The 11,476-nt window shown below is 53.0% G+C and overlaps 1 protein-coding gene across 1 annotated transcript in view; it reads right to left on the reverse strand.

The window, feature by feature from the left end:
- Nucleotides 1-11,015, reverse strand: part of RPH3A (rabphilin 3A) — an 82,681-nt gene extending 71,666 nt beyond the window's left edge. The window contains exon 1 of the mRNA XM_045585418.1: nt 10,909-11,015. The gene's annotated coding sequence lies outside the window, so the exon portion shown is untranslated. The remainder of the gene's footprint in view (nt 1-10,908) is intronic.
- Between the last annotated feature and the right edge of the window lie 461 nt (nt 11,016-11,476).

The following is an 11,476-nucleotide window of genomic DNA, read 5'->3' on the forward strand; positions in this document are numbered from 1 at the left end:
CACCAGGCCCCCTCCCCTCAGCATCTGCGTCTCCCGAGGGCAGCTTCCCGGCGGCTCGGTACCGGACGCAGGGTCTCGTGCCAGGAAAACAGCGGAAGCGAACAGGGTCATCCCTCTCCCGGGGCTCCTCCACGGGCTGCTTCTGGTCCACGACAGACACATGGCGCTTACTGAAGGCTAACCGCGTGCCTGTCCCTCCTCAGAGCTCCTCCACCACAGCCTAACCCGCCGCGGGGCCCCCTTCAGACCTGGCGGGCCAAGCACACAGCTCCATCTCGTGTGTCTCCGCGTTCTCAGGGCCCAGGGAGCGGCCGAGTCAGTGGGTTATTCTTGGGGCTACACGATTTTAGGGGGACCCGGGCTAGACCGTCGCCGCAGACCATCAGCGCCAGGCCTGCCGGCCACCAGGAGAGAGCCGAGGGAACAGGCGAGGCCGGGAAGGCCGCCTGGAGAGGGGGTCGGAGCTGGACCGTGGAGGGAAGGAGTGGCAAGAGGAAGAGCAGCTGGAGCAAACAGCTCAGATGTCCTAACACCCACCGAGCCGTTAAGGATGGAGGGGGCTGGCCGAAACCGGTTTGGCTCAGTGGACAGAGCGTCGGCCTGCGGACTGAAAGGTCCCAGGTTTGATTCCGGTCAAGGGCATGTGCCTTGGCTGCGGGCACATGCCCAGTAGGGGGTGTGCAAGGGGCAACTGATGGATGTTTCTCTCTCATCGATGTTTCTTACTATCCCTCTCCATTCCTCTCTGTAAAAAAAAATCAATTATATATATATATATATATATATATATATATATATATATATATATATATATTTTTTTTTTTTTAAAGGATGGAGGAGGCTGGTGTTTGCTGGAAGAACCTACATTTTTAAAAGGAGCTTGAAGCTCTGATGGGAAAGGGCTGATTCCCACTGAAACTGGAGGTGGGGGCAGGGGGAAGGTAAGGAGAAGCAGGTCCTGCAAAGCACTCCTCTAAGACGACCCTCTCAACTCCCAGTCTGGCTTTTCCCTGGAAATGCATAGACCAGATCCCTCGATTCTGCCGGAATGGGCATGTGTCCATGTCTTCCGGCCGTGAGCCAGTGTTGGGGAGGAAGCAGAGGGAACCCTTGCTCCTCGTTCAGTGCCTTCAAAGCTCGTCAAGCACCCAGCAGGATCATGGAAAGAAACTGGCTTGAGTCCCACTCACAGGCTGTGTGACCTTGGGCAAGTCACTCCACCTCTCTGAGCCTCTGTGAAATGGGGGGTAATCACAACACTGACCTCATTCATGTATGGGGCCCCTTTGAGGAGGTACAGTAGGAAAAGGGCCCAATACAGCCTGTGAAATGCTGGCCACAGAGGAAGTGCTCAACGCATCAGCTGTTACTCTTGCCATGACTGTGACCCTTATTCGCATGTTGTTCAGTTTTTTTTTTAATCACAAGGCAGAGACTGGAAATACTGAAGTGAGTGAGACTCCACCCCTCTGTGCTCCAAGCCCACCGGGAGAGAGAGAAAAAGGCCCCCAAATCACAAAAGAGTGATATGAGCTCCAAAACATCCTGTGGAGAGGAAGCTTCTTTCTGTCCCATGTGTGAGGCGGGGAGACCCGGAAAGTGGGGGGCAGGGGGGGCAGAGGGGGTAAGGGCATGCCACGTGACCCACCTCTCTGCACCCCGAGCGTTTCTCCCTCCCGCCTCCCACACCTGGGGAGTGGCGTTCCTCCCGGGAGCTGTGGGCATCGCCCTTATGTAATCCTGGCAGGCACGGCAGAGCTCCAGCAGCCTGGACGAGGCGGAGGCTGGCTCTGCCTCGGAGCCCGTGTGGCGAGGCGGGGAAAGGGCCGAGGAAACACGGCTTCCGGGCGGCGGTCCAGGCACTGGACCCGCTGACCCAGGTGGCAGGGTGAGCTGGCAAGAGAACTTCCCAGAGGGCGACCTGGCACTGTGTGCCCCAAACCGTAGAGGTGATACACACCCGCTTACTCCTCCACCCAGGGGGGTCTCTCCGGGAACGAAACCTAAGGAGACAGGCGTTTGTACACAGATGATCGTCCTGGCCTTGCTTCTCATGATGACAAATGGGGCACAACCTACATGTCCCACAACAGGGGGTCGTGTAAATGGACTGTGGTGTATCCCCCTCCGGGGACAGTTTCAGTGTCAGCCTGAAACAGGATTCTGTGTCATCCGGATGCTGGTCTTTACACCCCAGGTTAGAAGGTCCTGGACTAGGTCTCCGTCCCAGGAGGTCCCTGCAGAGGCCCGGGGACCACATCTGTCCTCAGATGCCTGGCGCAGTGCCTGGCACAGAACTACTTCCAAACCAGTGCCTGATAAATCAGCGGGTGGCTGCATGAATGGGAAGGGGCACTGGGATTTTTTCCCCCCCCAGAGATAGAAGTTTCTTCCTCTGACATGGACACCTATAGCTCACCGGGCCTCCCACCATCACCACCTCAGCCTGAGAACGGCATAGAAACGGTGCTGAAAGAAAGCAAGCACCCCATTCCCCCAGGGCCCCCCTCATGGACCGAGACCACATGGAAGAGGAGACTTGGAGAAAAGATAGGAAGTGACGCTAGTGGGGAGAGGGAGGGGGGTCAGGGGGGGAATCATTGGCCAATCTCCTGCCCCAGACCCGATCGCCCGAAAGACGTAGTCTCACGCAGCATCCCTGCTCACTCAGACGGCAAACCCGGGAGCCTGGTGCTCACCCTCTCTAGCACAGGAGACGGAGAGAGAGGAAGGACACAAGCCGGGCTGGGCCACGTTGAAAACGCCCGCTGGCTTTTCACAGGAACCAGGTAAGACCCAGCGGGTGCTTTTCATAAGCGTTTACGTGTCGCTCTCAAGTCTGGTGGTCTTAGGCGATCCTGCTGGTGGTTCTCAGCCTGTGGATTGTGACCCACAGGTTGAGAGCCGCTGCTGTGGAGCCTAACACCATCGGAAAACACAGATATCTACATTAGGATTCATAACAGCAGCAAAATTACAGTTATGAAGTAGCTACGAAAATAATTTTATGGTCACCAGCACATGAGGAACTGTATTAAAGGGTCGTAGCATTAGAAAGGTTGAGAACCACTGATTTAGATGGATAGGTGATTGATTGATTGATGGGTAGATAGTCTGTTTCTCTTACTACAATATAAGTCCCATGAGATCAGACACCTAATAGTCTGTCACAGCTGTATCCCCAGAACCTGAGTATATAATATACAAGATGTGCTCAATAAAAGTTGTTGAATGGATGGGTACATAGTGATGGATGGGAGATGCAGCCAAGGACAGGGTAGGAAATTTTAGTCAGACGTGATATGATTTGATCCATCATACATCAAATTTCTCCCTGGCCCCAAGGTATTTTCTTTGTTTTGCTTCTCTCTCTTTCTCCTTTATATTCTGTAATGACTTCAGATTTACAGAAAAGCTGTGAGTCCTCACAGACCCTTCATTCATCTTCTCCTAAAGTCAACATCTTACAAAAGCATGGCACAGTCGTCAAAGGTGTTACCATGGGGACATGTTAGTAACTGCCTCGTGTTCTCTGGTTGTGCGGGGGTCTGAGGTTGCAGGCAGTCATCACGTCTCCGTCTCCTCCGATCTGTGACAGTGTCTCAGTCTTTTCCTAGTTCATGTCCTTGACACTTTGGAGAGTCCTGGTCAGCCATTGGCAGAAGGTTTTCCCACCCCACCCCTCTCAGTTTGGGCTTGTCTGATGATTCTCATGATGAGGCTGGAGTCGTGGGTTTGGGGAGAGCATCCCATAGAGGTGAGACGCCCTTCTCATCACATCACTTCTGGGGGTACCTGCTATCAACGTGGCAATGTCTCAGCCACTTTCCTGGGTTTGCATAGGACCAGGGTCTCTTTGGCTCGGCATTTCTACGCCTCTGCTCTCTGACCACAGGCTCCGGGTTCTGGATTTTTCCACTCAGCAGTGCTCATGGGGCTGTCCCGGGAAGGATCAGGCAGCACAGACAGAAAGAAGAACGTGGCAGATGCTTTTCAGAGGGTGTATCAGTTTCCTGGAGCTGCTGTAACAAACTACCACCCAGTGGATGGCTAGAACACCAGAGTTATCCCCTCAGTTTTGGAGGCTAAGTCCAAAGTCAAGGTGTCCACAGGGCCGTGCTCTCTCCTGAAGGCTCCGGGGAAGAGTCTGCTCCATGCCTCTCTCAAGCTGCTGGTGGTTGCCGACACTCCTTGACTTGTGGCTACATCACTCCCGTTTCCGCCTCCACCGTCGCCTGGCATTCTTCCCTCTGCCGCATCTGTATCTGTGTCTTCCGCTCTTCTTATAAGGACACCGGTTCTACTGAATTTGGGGCCCACCCCAATCCAGGAGGACCTCCTCTTAACCTAACTAACTATAGTACAGAGATCCTATTTCTAACTAAGGTCACATTCTGAGGTGCCAGGTGGTTATGAATTTGGGGGATGCCATTCCCCACCCAGCGGCGGGGTATGATAGGTAGATAGGTGAAGGTCAGGTTCTGGGTCCCAGCTCTTAACTGCTCCTAGAGCGGCTTGGGAGACATCATTCCCTCTCCTGTCTCGCCTTCCCCATCTATGAAATGGGGGGAGGTGATGACACCGTTATTTGTACCGAAGGGATCAACTTAGCGCCAAGCTGTGGCAGCACCTTGGAATCGGCCAGATGCTTCGGAAGGATGAGCGGTTGCCTGTGGCCGCCCTGAGAACGTGGCCGCAGACTTCCGGCCACAGGAAGCTTCTCTGACGGAGGGCCCCCTCGGCTGCGCTCAAAAACTCATCGGTCAAACAAGGCCACAGGTCCCACGGGCGGCTCCCAGCCTATAGCCCAGTGCCGCAGGGACATTCAAACAAGGCCACTGGTCTTGGCGACCAGGGACGCCTCTGGCAGACGCAGTGGCCAGAGGGCTCCTGACACCTGCTGCAACTTCCTCAGACTGAGCAGAAGCCGAGGACGCTCCCAGCCCAGCTCCTCACCCCTCCCCTCGCTCTAAGCCTTCCTGGCTCTCTTCCTATTTTCTCCCGTAAGTGTTTCCCTAATCCAGTCTTTGCACATTTCGGCCCGTCTTTGGTGCGTGCTTCCAGGAGGACCCAGACAAGCGCATGATCTCAAAGGTCATCTTTGGCCCTGGCCGGGGCGAGGACCTACTTCCGTGCCCCTGGCTGCCCTCTGGGTCAGCCATCCTTCCCTGTAGCTGGCCCGTGACGTCCAAGTGGAGTTGTTGCCTCCCTCAACTCCAGGAGCTGGCACATGCCCACACCTGACCAATCCATCTATTTTGTGCCCTTAGCCACACTGGTTGGTACCAAGCACAGCACGTGACCAAGGCAAGCCCATGAGATCCCCATTGCCAGTGCTCTTAAGAAAGAGGTATGGCCAAAACCGGTTTGGCTCAGTGGATAGAGCATCGGCCTGCGGACTGAAAGGTCCCAGGTTCGATTCTGGTCAAGGGCATGTACCTTGGTTGCGGGCACATCCCCAGTAGGGAGTGTGCAAGAGGCAGCTGATCAATGATTCTCTCTCATCGATGTTTCTAACTCTCTATCCCTCTCTCTTCCTCTCTGTAAAACAATCAATAAAATATATTTTTTAAAGATATATTTTTTTTAAAAAAGAAGAAGGAGGTATGCCTTTCAGACTGGGGTTGCCAAGCCGGTGTAACATACGCCAGGAGCATCGTTGCCCTCCTCTAGCCCGAGACTGAAGTTTATGCAAAGGAGAGAGCATTGATTTCTGCCATCAAATGAGCACCTGGATCCAGCCATGCCTGAAGCCCCTGCACGTTTCCATGTCAATCAATAAATGAGTCTGTTTGTTTGTTTGGTTGGTTGTTGCTGTTGTTTCTGCTTTAGCTTATTGGAGTTGAGTTTCTCAACTACAAAACATTAAGTTTAACATTTTCCTCTGACACCATTCTTCAAAGTAAGGGCCAGAGGAAGAGATGGGGGCTGCCAGAGAGGGACTACAAAGTCTCGTAAACATCAAGGATGGGCAGAACAGGTTCTTCTCATTCTGTGTGTGAACAACTATCAGTGTCAGAAGGGTTAGAGATAAAGAAAGAACCGAGGAAGCGTCCGTGGGAGCCAGCGCGGCTCTGGGCTGCTTTTTAAAGAACAGCCTCTCCCAATTAGGATTTCCAAATATAACCCCCCTGCCGTTCGCCAGAACCCAGACCCTAGACAGCCACCTTCCTAACAGAAGAGAAATAAAACCCATCTGCTCTCCAGTGAATCACAAATGTACTACATCGCTGGCTTTGCTTCTGGTTTGGAGACGGGATCAAAAGAGGGTATTTCCCTTCTTTTTCAAAAAATAAAAAAGCCATGGAGATTTCTATCCATACATGGCTTCTGCTCTTCTCCCCACACACGGAGAGGCATTTTACAAGTGCTGGTGCCTCCTCCTTGGAAGAAGGGCTGATGTCAGCCCCATAACAGGGACTGCTGCTGAGGCTTCTCCTGCACGATGAAGAGCATCCTGGCCATTTTTTTTTTAATTTATTTTTTATTGATTTTTAACAGGGAGGAAGGGAGAGGGGTAGAGAGTTAGAAACATCGATGAGAGAGAAACATTGATCGACTGCCAAGATACATGCCCTTGACCGGAATCGAACTCAGGACCTTTCAGTCCACAAGCTAACGCTCTATCCACTGAGCCAAACCGGTTTCGGCTCCTGGCCATTCCTTGCTTGGCCATAAACAAGAACTCCAACAAAGCCAAGACCCCCTGACCCCTTTTCTCTACGCTCGATGTCGGGATCACGCGGCCAGCGGAGGCGCCGCCGTCGGCAGGACTGTGGCATTTAGCAGCATTGCAGCCGGTGAGACGCATCCAACTCAGGACCAATCGCTCGCCTTTGGAAATAAACATAAGCAAGAAGCCCTCAGTGTGCAGTGGTGGCATCCTTTAACGAACAGGAGGTGACCGAGCTCCACTGGGCAACGCCTTCCCCAATCCTGCGTCCAGGCCGATGATAGGTGGAAGGTCTGTCTCCTGTGGGCCCCCTTCCTCCAGGCTCAGATATGTCTCCATCCCTGGCCCAGCATTGACGGCACTCCGCAGAGGTGCCTATGTGTTCTTTATTGTGTTGGTTTTTTTAAAATATATTTTATTGATTTTTCACAGAGAGGAAGGGAGACGGATAGAGAGCTAGAAACATCGATGAGAGAGAAACATGGATCAACTGCCTCCTGAACACTCCCCACTGGGGATGTGCCCACAACCAAGGTACATGCCCTTGACCAGAATCGAACCTGGGACCTTCAGTCCGCAGATCGACGCTCTATCCACTGAGCCAAACCCGTTTCGGCTCCTACGTGTTCTTTAAATAGAGCCCCGCTCTGGCTTTGGTGACGGCGAGGGGTCGGAGGACACTAATGCGCCGTGGCTTCTGCGCGAGCAATCACGGGCGTTTTCCACGAACCTACGTGCTCCTCTGCGGAGAGGGAAGGCGAGCGGGCGTGCAGGAGCCAACGCGGCCAGGGGATCTGAACCCCAGAAACGCACTGAGCAGATGCCCAGCGGTGAGGAGGATGCAGATCAATCACAGTGATGTATCGATGATCACGGCAGCGGCCGCGGCAATGGCTGGGGTTTGCCGAGGGCCTCCACATCACGGCTGTGTGTGCGCCATCTCACCAGATCCTCACAAGGAAGTCTAAGAAGTGAGGGCTCATGGGATCTCCGCTTAATGAGAGGAGTGTGGCTGGCTGCAAGAATGGCCCTGATCCTGCCTTCCCCGGGACCCACAGCCCTCGCCCTGGGGCTCCACACTGCGAAGTGCCTTTGCAGCTCTGTCCACCCTGAGGCGGTCAGTCTTTGTCCCTCCTCCTGCCCCCTCGCTGTGTGCTGGCCTGGGCTTGCTTCGAACAATGGAAGCCAGGAGCCTGGACTTCAAGGGGCCTTGCGACTTCCGCTCCATCTCCCTGTAAGCAGCCTTTGCACGTTTCCTGGGTCTGCCGTGCCTCTGTGCTGCCGAGCCCCCGGCTGATGGCCCACGGGGGACAATTCATCCCATTTCCCTGTGGCTTCGCAGATGGCACGGAGCTGCCGCAGCCAAAGGAAGATGGCTTGTGCAGTCCCATCAGTACCTCTCCTGATACTCAGAGAGCTCGGCAAGTCACTCCTCCGAGAACTGCGTGGAGTGCCTCCTCGCTAGCAGATACCACAGTCGGGATACACCCTGGGGGGAGGGGGGACCAGGGGCCCTGTCCTTGGGAGTTGCATAAACACTAGGTGGAGGGTCAGGTCATTCACAAAATAAGGGGAAATGTGAAGGCATTGTGATTGTGGAGGGAGAGGAAGAGACAGTTTCTAACAGGGGACCCCCGAAATGAGTGACACTTGGACCTGAGGGATGAGTAGGGGAAATGGACAGGATGTGTGTGTGTGTGCATACATGTGTGCATGTGTGTATGTGTGTGTGTGTGTGTGCGTGCACGTGTGTATGCATGTGAGACAAGGGCTTAGTGTTCCAAACAGAAGACATAGCGGACCCTGAGTGAGGCCGGAAGGACTTCTTAAAGCAAAGGTGACTGAGACAGAAAGTTGTTCAAGTCCAACTGTAGCCACTGTTTCCAGGACCCAGCAAGGCAGCGAGGCTTTGCACTGGGGGTGGCAGAGCCCGCCGAAGGGGGCTTAGAAGAGTGAGTGAGGCCGTTTTCCGCATTGCGGTGACTGGAAGGAAGCTCCTGGCCGGAGTGTCTGGGGCCAAGGTGTCTGAGTGTCCTGTGATGCCCGGGACAGCCCCCCAGAAAGAAAAAACATCTGCCCTGAGAGTGACCGCGCCCCCTGTGACTCAGTCCCCAGCAGTGCCCCCTGGAGGTCCTGGGAGAAGCTGTCTGCACCTGGCAGGGGGAGAAGGGGAGTTGGGTGCCCCCTGTGGGGTGGATTTGCATTAGAACATTTTTCTCTGAGGACAGGGGCAGAGATGAAAGGGGAAGAGGACCTTTTCAAACTCCTTAGGCCCACACCCTCGGTAAGATCCATGTTTCCCATCACAACGCGTCCATATACACAGGCGAGCACAAACACGCAACTAAAGCCGGAGGTTCACAAGCAACACTTGCCTTTGTCACAAATGGCATTCTCTGATATGTTCTCGTCTGTTCTCTGATGGATTCCACCCACCAAATTGGCTTCACAACTTGCTAAATACATATCACTTCTGGGTTTGAAAATTATTGCTGGAGACCTAACTAGAAGAAAGTATGTTAAATATAAAAAATGTGACAGCACTCTATGCTGATGAGTGTGTGGGGAAATGAGCACCCTCGTGTTCCGTTAGCGAGCGTGGGAATGAATGCGGCTCCATTAGTGGGCCATGTGGCAGCCCTTATCAATATTTAAATGCATGTGCCTCTCTGACTCAGCATTTCCACATTCAGGAACTTCTTACAGATTTGTCCACATGTGTACTCAGAGATGGCTGTAAAAAAAAAATATATGCATTGCAGCATTTGTTTGTAGTAATGGAAGACTGGAAACAATATATCGATAAATGCCCATCAATAGGAGACTGGTGAATTGAATCATGGGACATCCATCCTTACTATTATAGAACTAGAGGCCCAGTACACGAATTCGTCCCTGGGTGGGGTCCCTCGGCCTGGCCTGCGTTTGGGGGGGCCAACCAGCCAGGGGGTTGGCCAGCTTGGGCTTTTATATATAAAGCTACTAAGCAACCAGGAGAAGAAACAAGGCAAGTTTAAATGAACTGGAATGGAACAAGGTGCATAGCATACTGTATAGTTGGAAAAGCAAGGGCTGTATGCTGATAATTGTTCAGGTGAACAATGCATACAGAGCGATGCATCTTTGCTTCTATATGTGTTTGGATTTTCCCATAGTTAAACAATTTTTTAAATATATTTTATTCACTTTTTACAGAGAGGAAGAGAGAGGGAGAGTTAGAAACATCAATGAGAGAGAAACACCGATCAGCTGCCTCTTGCACACCCCCTACAGGGGATGTGCCCGCAACCAAGGTACATGCCTTTGACTGGAATTGAACCTGGAACTTTTCAATCCAAAAGCCGACGCTCTATCCACTGAGCCAAACCGGTTTTGGCCATAATTAAACAATTTAAAAGACAAATGCCTGGACTATGTTGGGAAAGAGGTCATTTGTGTTAAAGCCCACTTGCTTTAACAGGCGAGAGGATATATAAGAGACTGTAAGTGGCCAGTGTCTCTGGCAAGATAACAGACATGAGAGGAAGGATCTTAACCTGCTAGCCATTCCTGCCTTCTAATTTGCAACCACGTGTAGCGTTGATCTACACGTGCATGGAAAATTAAAAATAAAATAGAAAGTTAAAAACAAGATAGAAATAGGACCCCCGCCGAGGATAAACACCTTTTTTATCTAAAGTCAAAAGAATCCAAGTTATACCTGAGAACAACAAACAAACCAATTCGTGAAGTATATACTCCTAAGGTTGACCCCCTACCTTCACCCTCAAGCATACCAAGACCTTTGGGGTCTTCGGAGCTACCAAGCGGAAAATGGAATTGTGGTCAATTATATTTTCCTGGCAAATTGTTATTTCTTTGAATGGACGCAGCACAAAGACTGGGCCCCAGGGGTCCCTGATTACATGCAGGTTACACTGAAAATGATTTCACGTTTAACTTGTTCAATCCCCACCCTTTAAGAATGGCAGGACTGTGGCAGAACCATCCGAGGCTCAAGGTCTATCTGAGAGAGGAGCCGGGCGTCATGTGACCAAACAGGGCGCCTTGGCCCAGAGCCTTTGGGGTGGCTGCCAGAGTCTGGGTCCGGCTGCGGTGGCCACTGTGCCTCGAGCATCCATGCAGCCCGGACACGGGCCAGCTGGTTCAGCCCAACGTGACTCAGCACTGGAGACGTGTGCTTCTTTAAATAGAGGCTGCTCTCTGCTGGCTCTTGGAGCTGATGGATGACTTACCGGTCACGGGAGGGGAGGTATCCAGGCTGGTCGAGGCCGTGGTGCTGGATGGAGGGCAGCAGAGGGGCGCCGTGAGCGCCGGAGGGAGGGCGTCAGTGGCTGGGACCCTGCTGGAGAATTCAGAGAACGATCGAGTGAGACACCCCTCCTGGCGCAAGATGCTAGTCAACAACAGAATGGGTCGAAACAGCCATTGTCTCTGATCATGAGAAAGGGTGCTAAGCCCCCTCTGGCCGAAAGCTAGGTAGGTGTGTGGTTCATGGAAGGTAATCAGGTGAGGCTGCTCTGCCTTCCATCCAGGAGGGGGCCAAGATTCACCTCCTTGATAGTCACACTCGGATGTCAACCTGCCACCTGCTCATCTCTGGTCTGAAGTACAGACGTCCACTCCCGACTACCCATCTCAGAGGAGGAATGAGGTCTCCTGAGCCCTGGGAAGCACACGACCCCACCCTGCTCCAGCCCCCTGAGCACCCATGAAGGACCAAGGCAGGCCAGGGGACACTCTCAGCTCCTGGCTGCAGAAGGCTGCTTCCTTGGGCCTCAGTACCCCAGCCTCCTGGAGAGC

The sequence above is a fragment of the Pipistrellus kuhlii genome, unplaced genomic scaffold, assembly GCF_014108245.1.
Source record: "Pipistrellus kuhlii isolate mPipKuh1 unplaced genomic scaffold, mPipKuh1.p scaffold_m20_p_20, whole genome shotgun sequence".
In the NCBI taxonomy this organism is placed as follows: Eukaryota; Metazoa; Chordata; class Mammalia; order Chiroptera; family Vespertilionidae; genus Pipistrellus; species Pipistrellus kuhlii.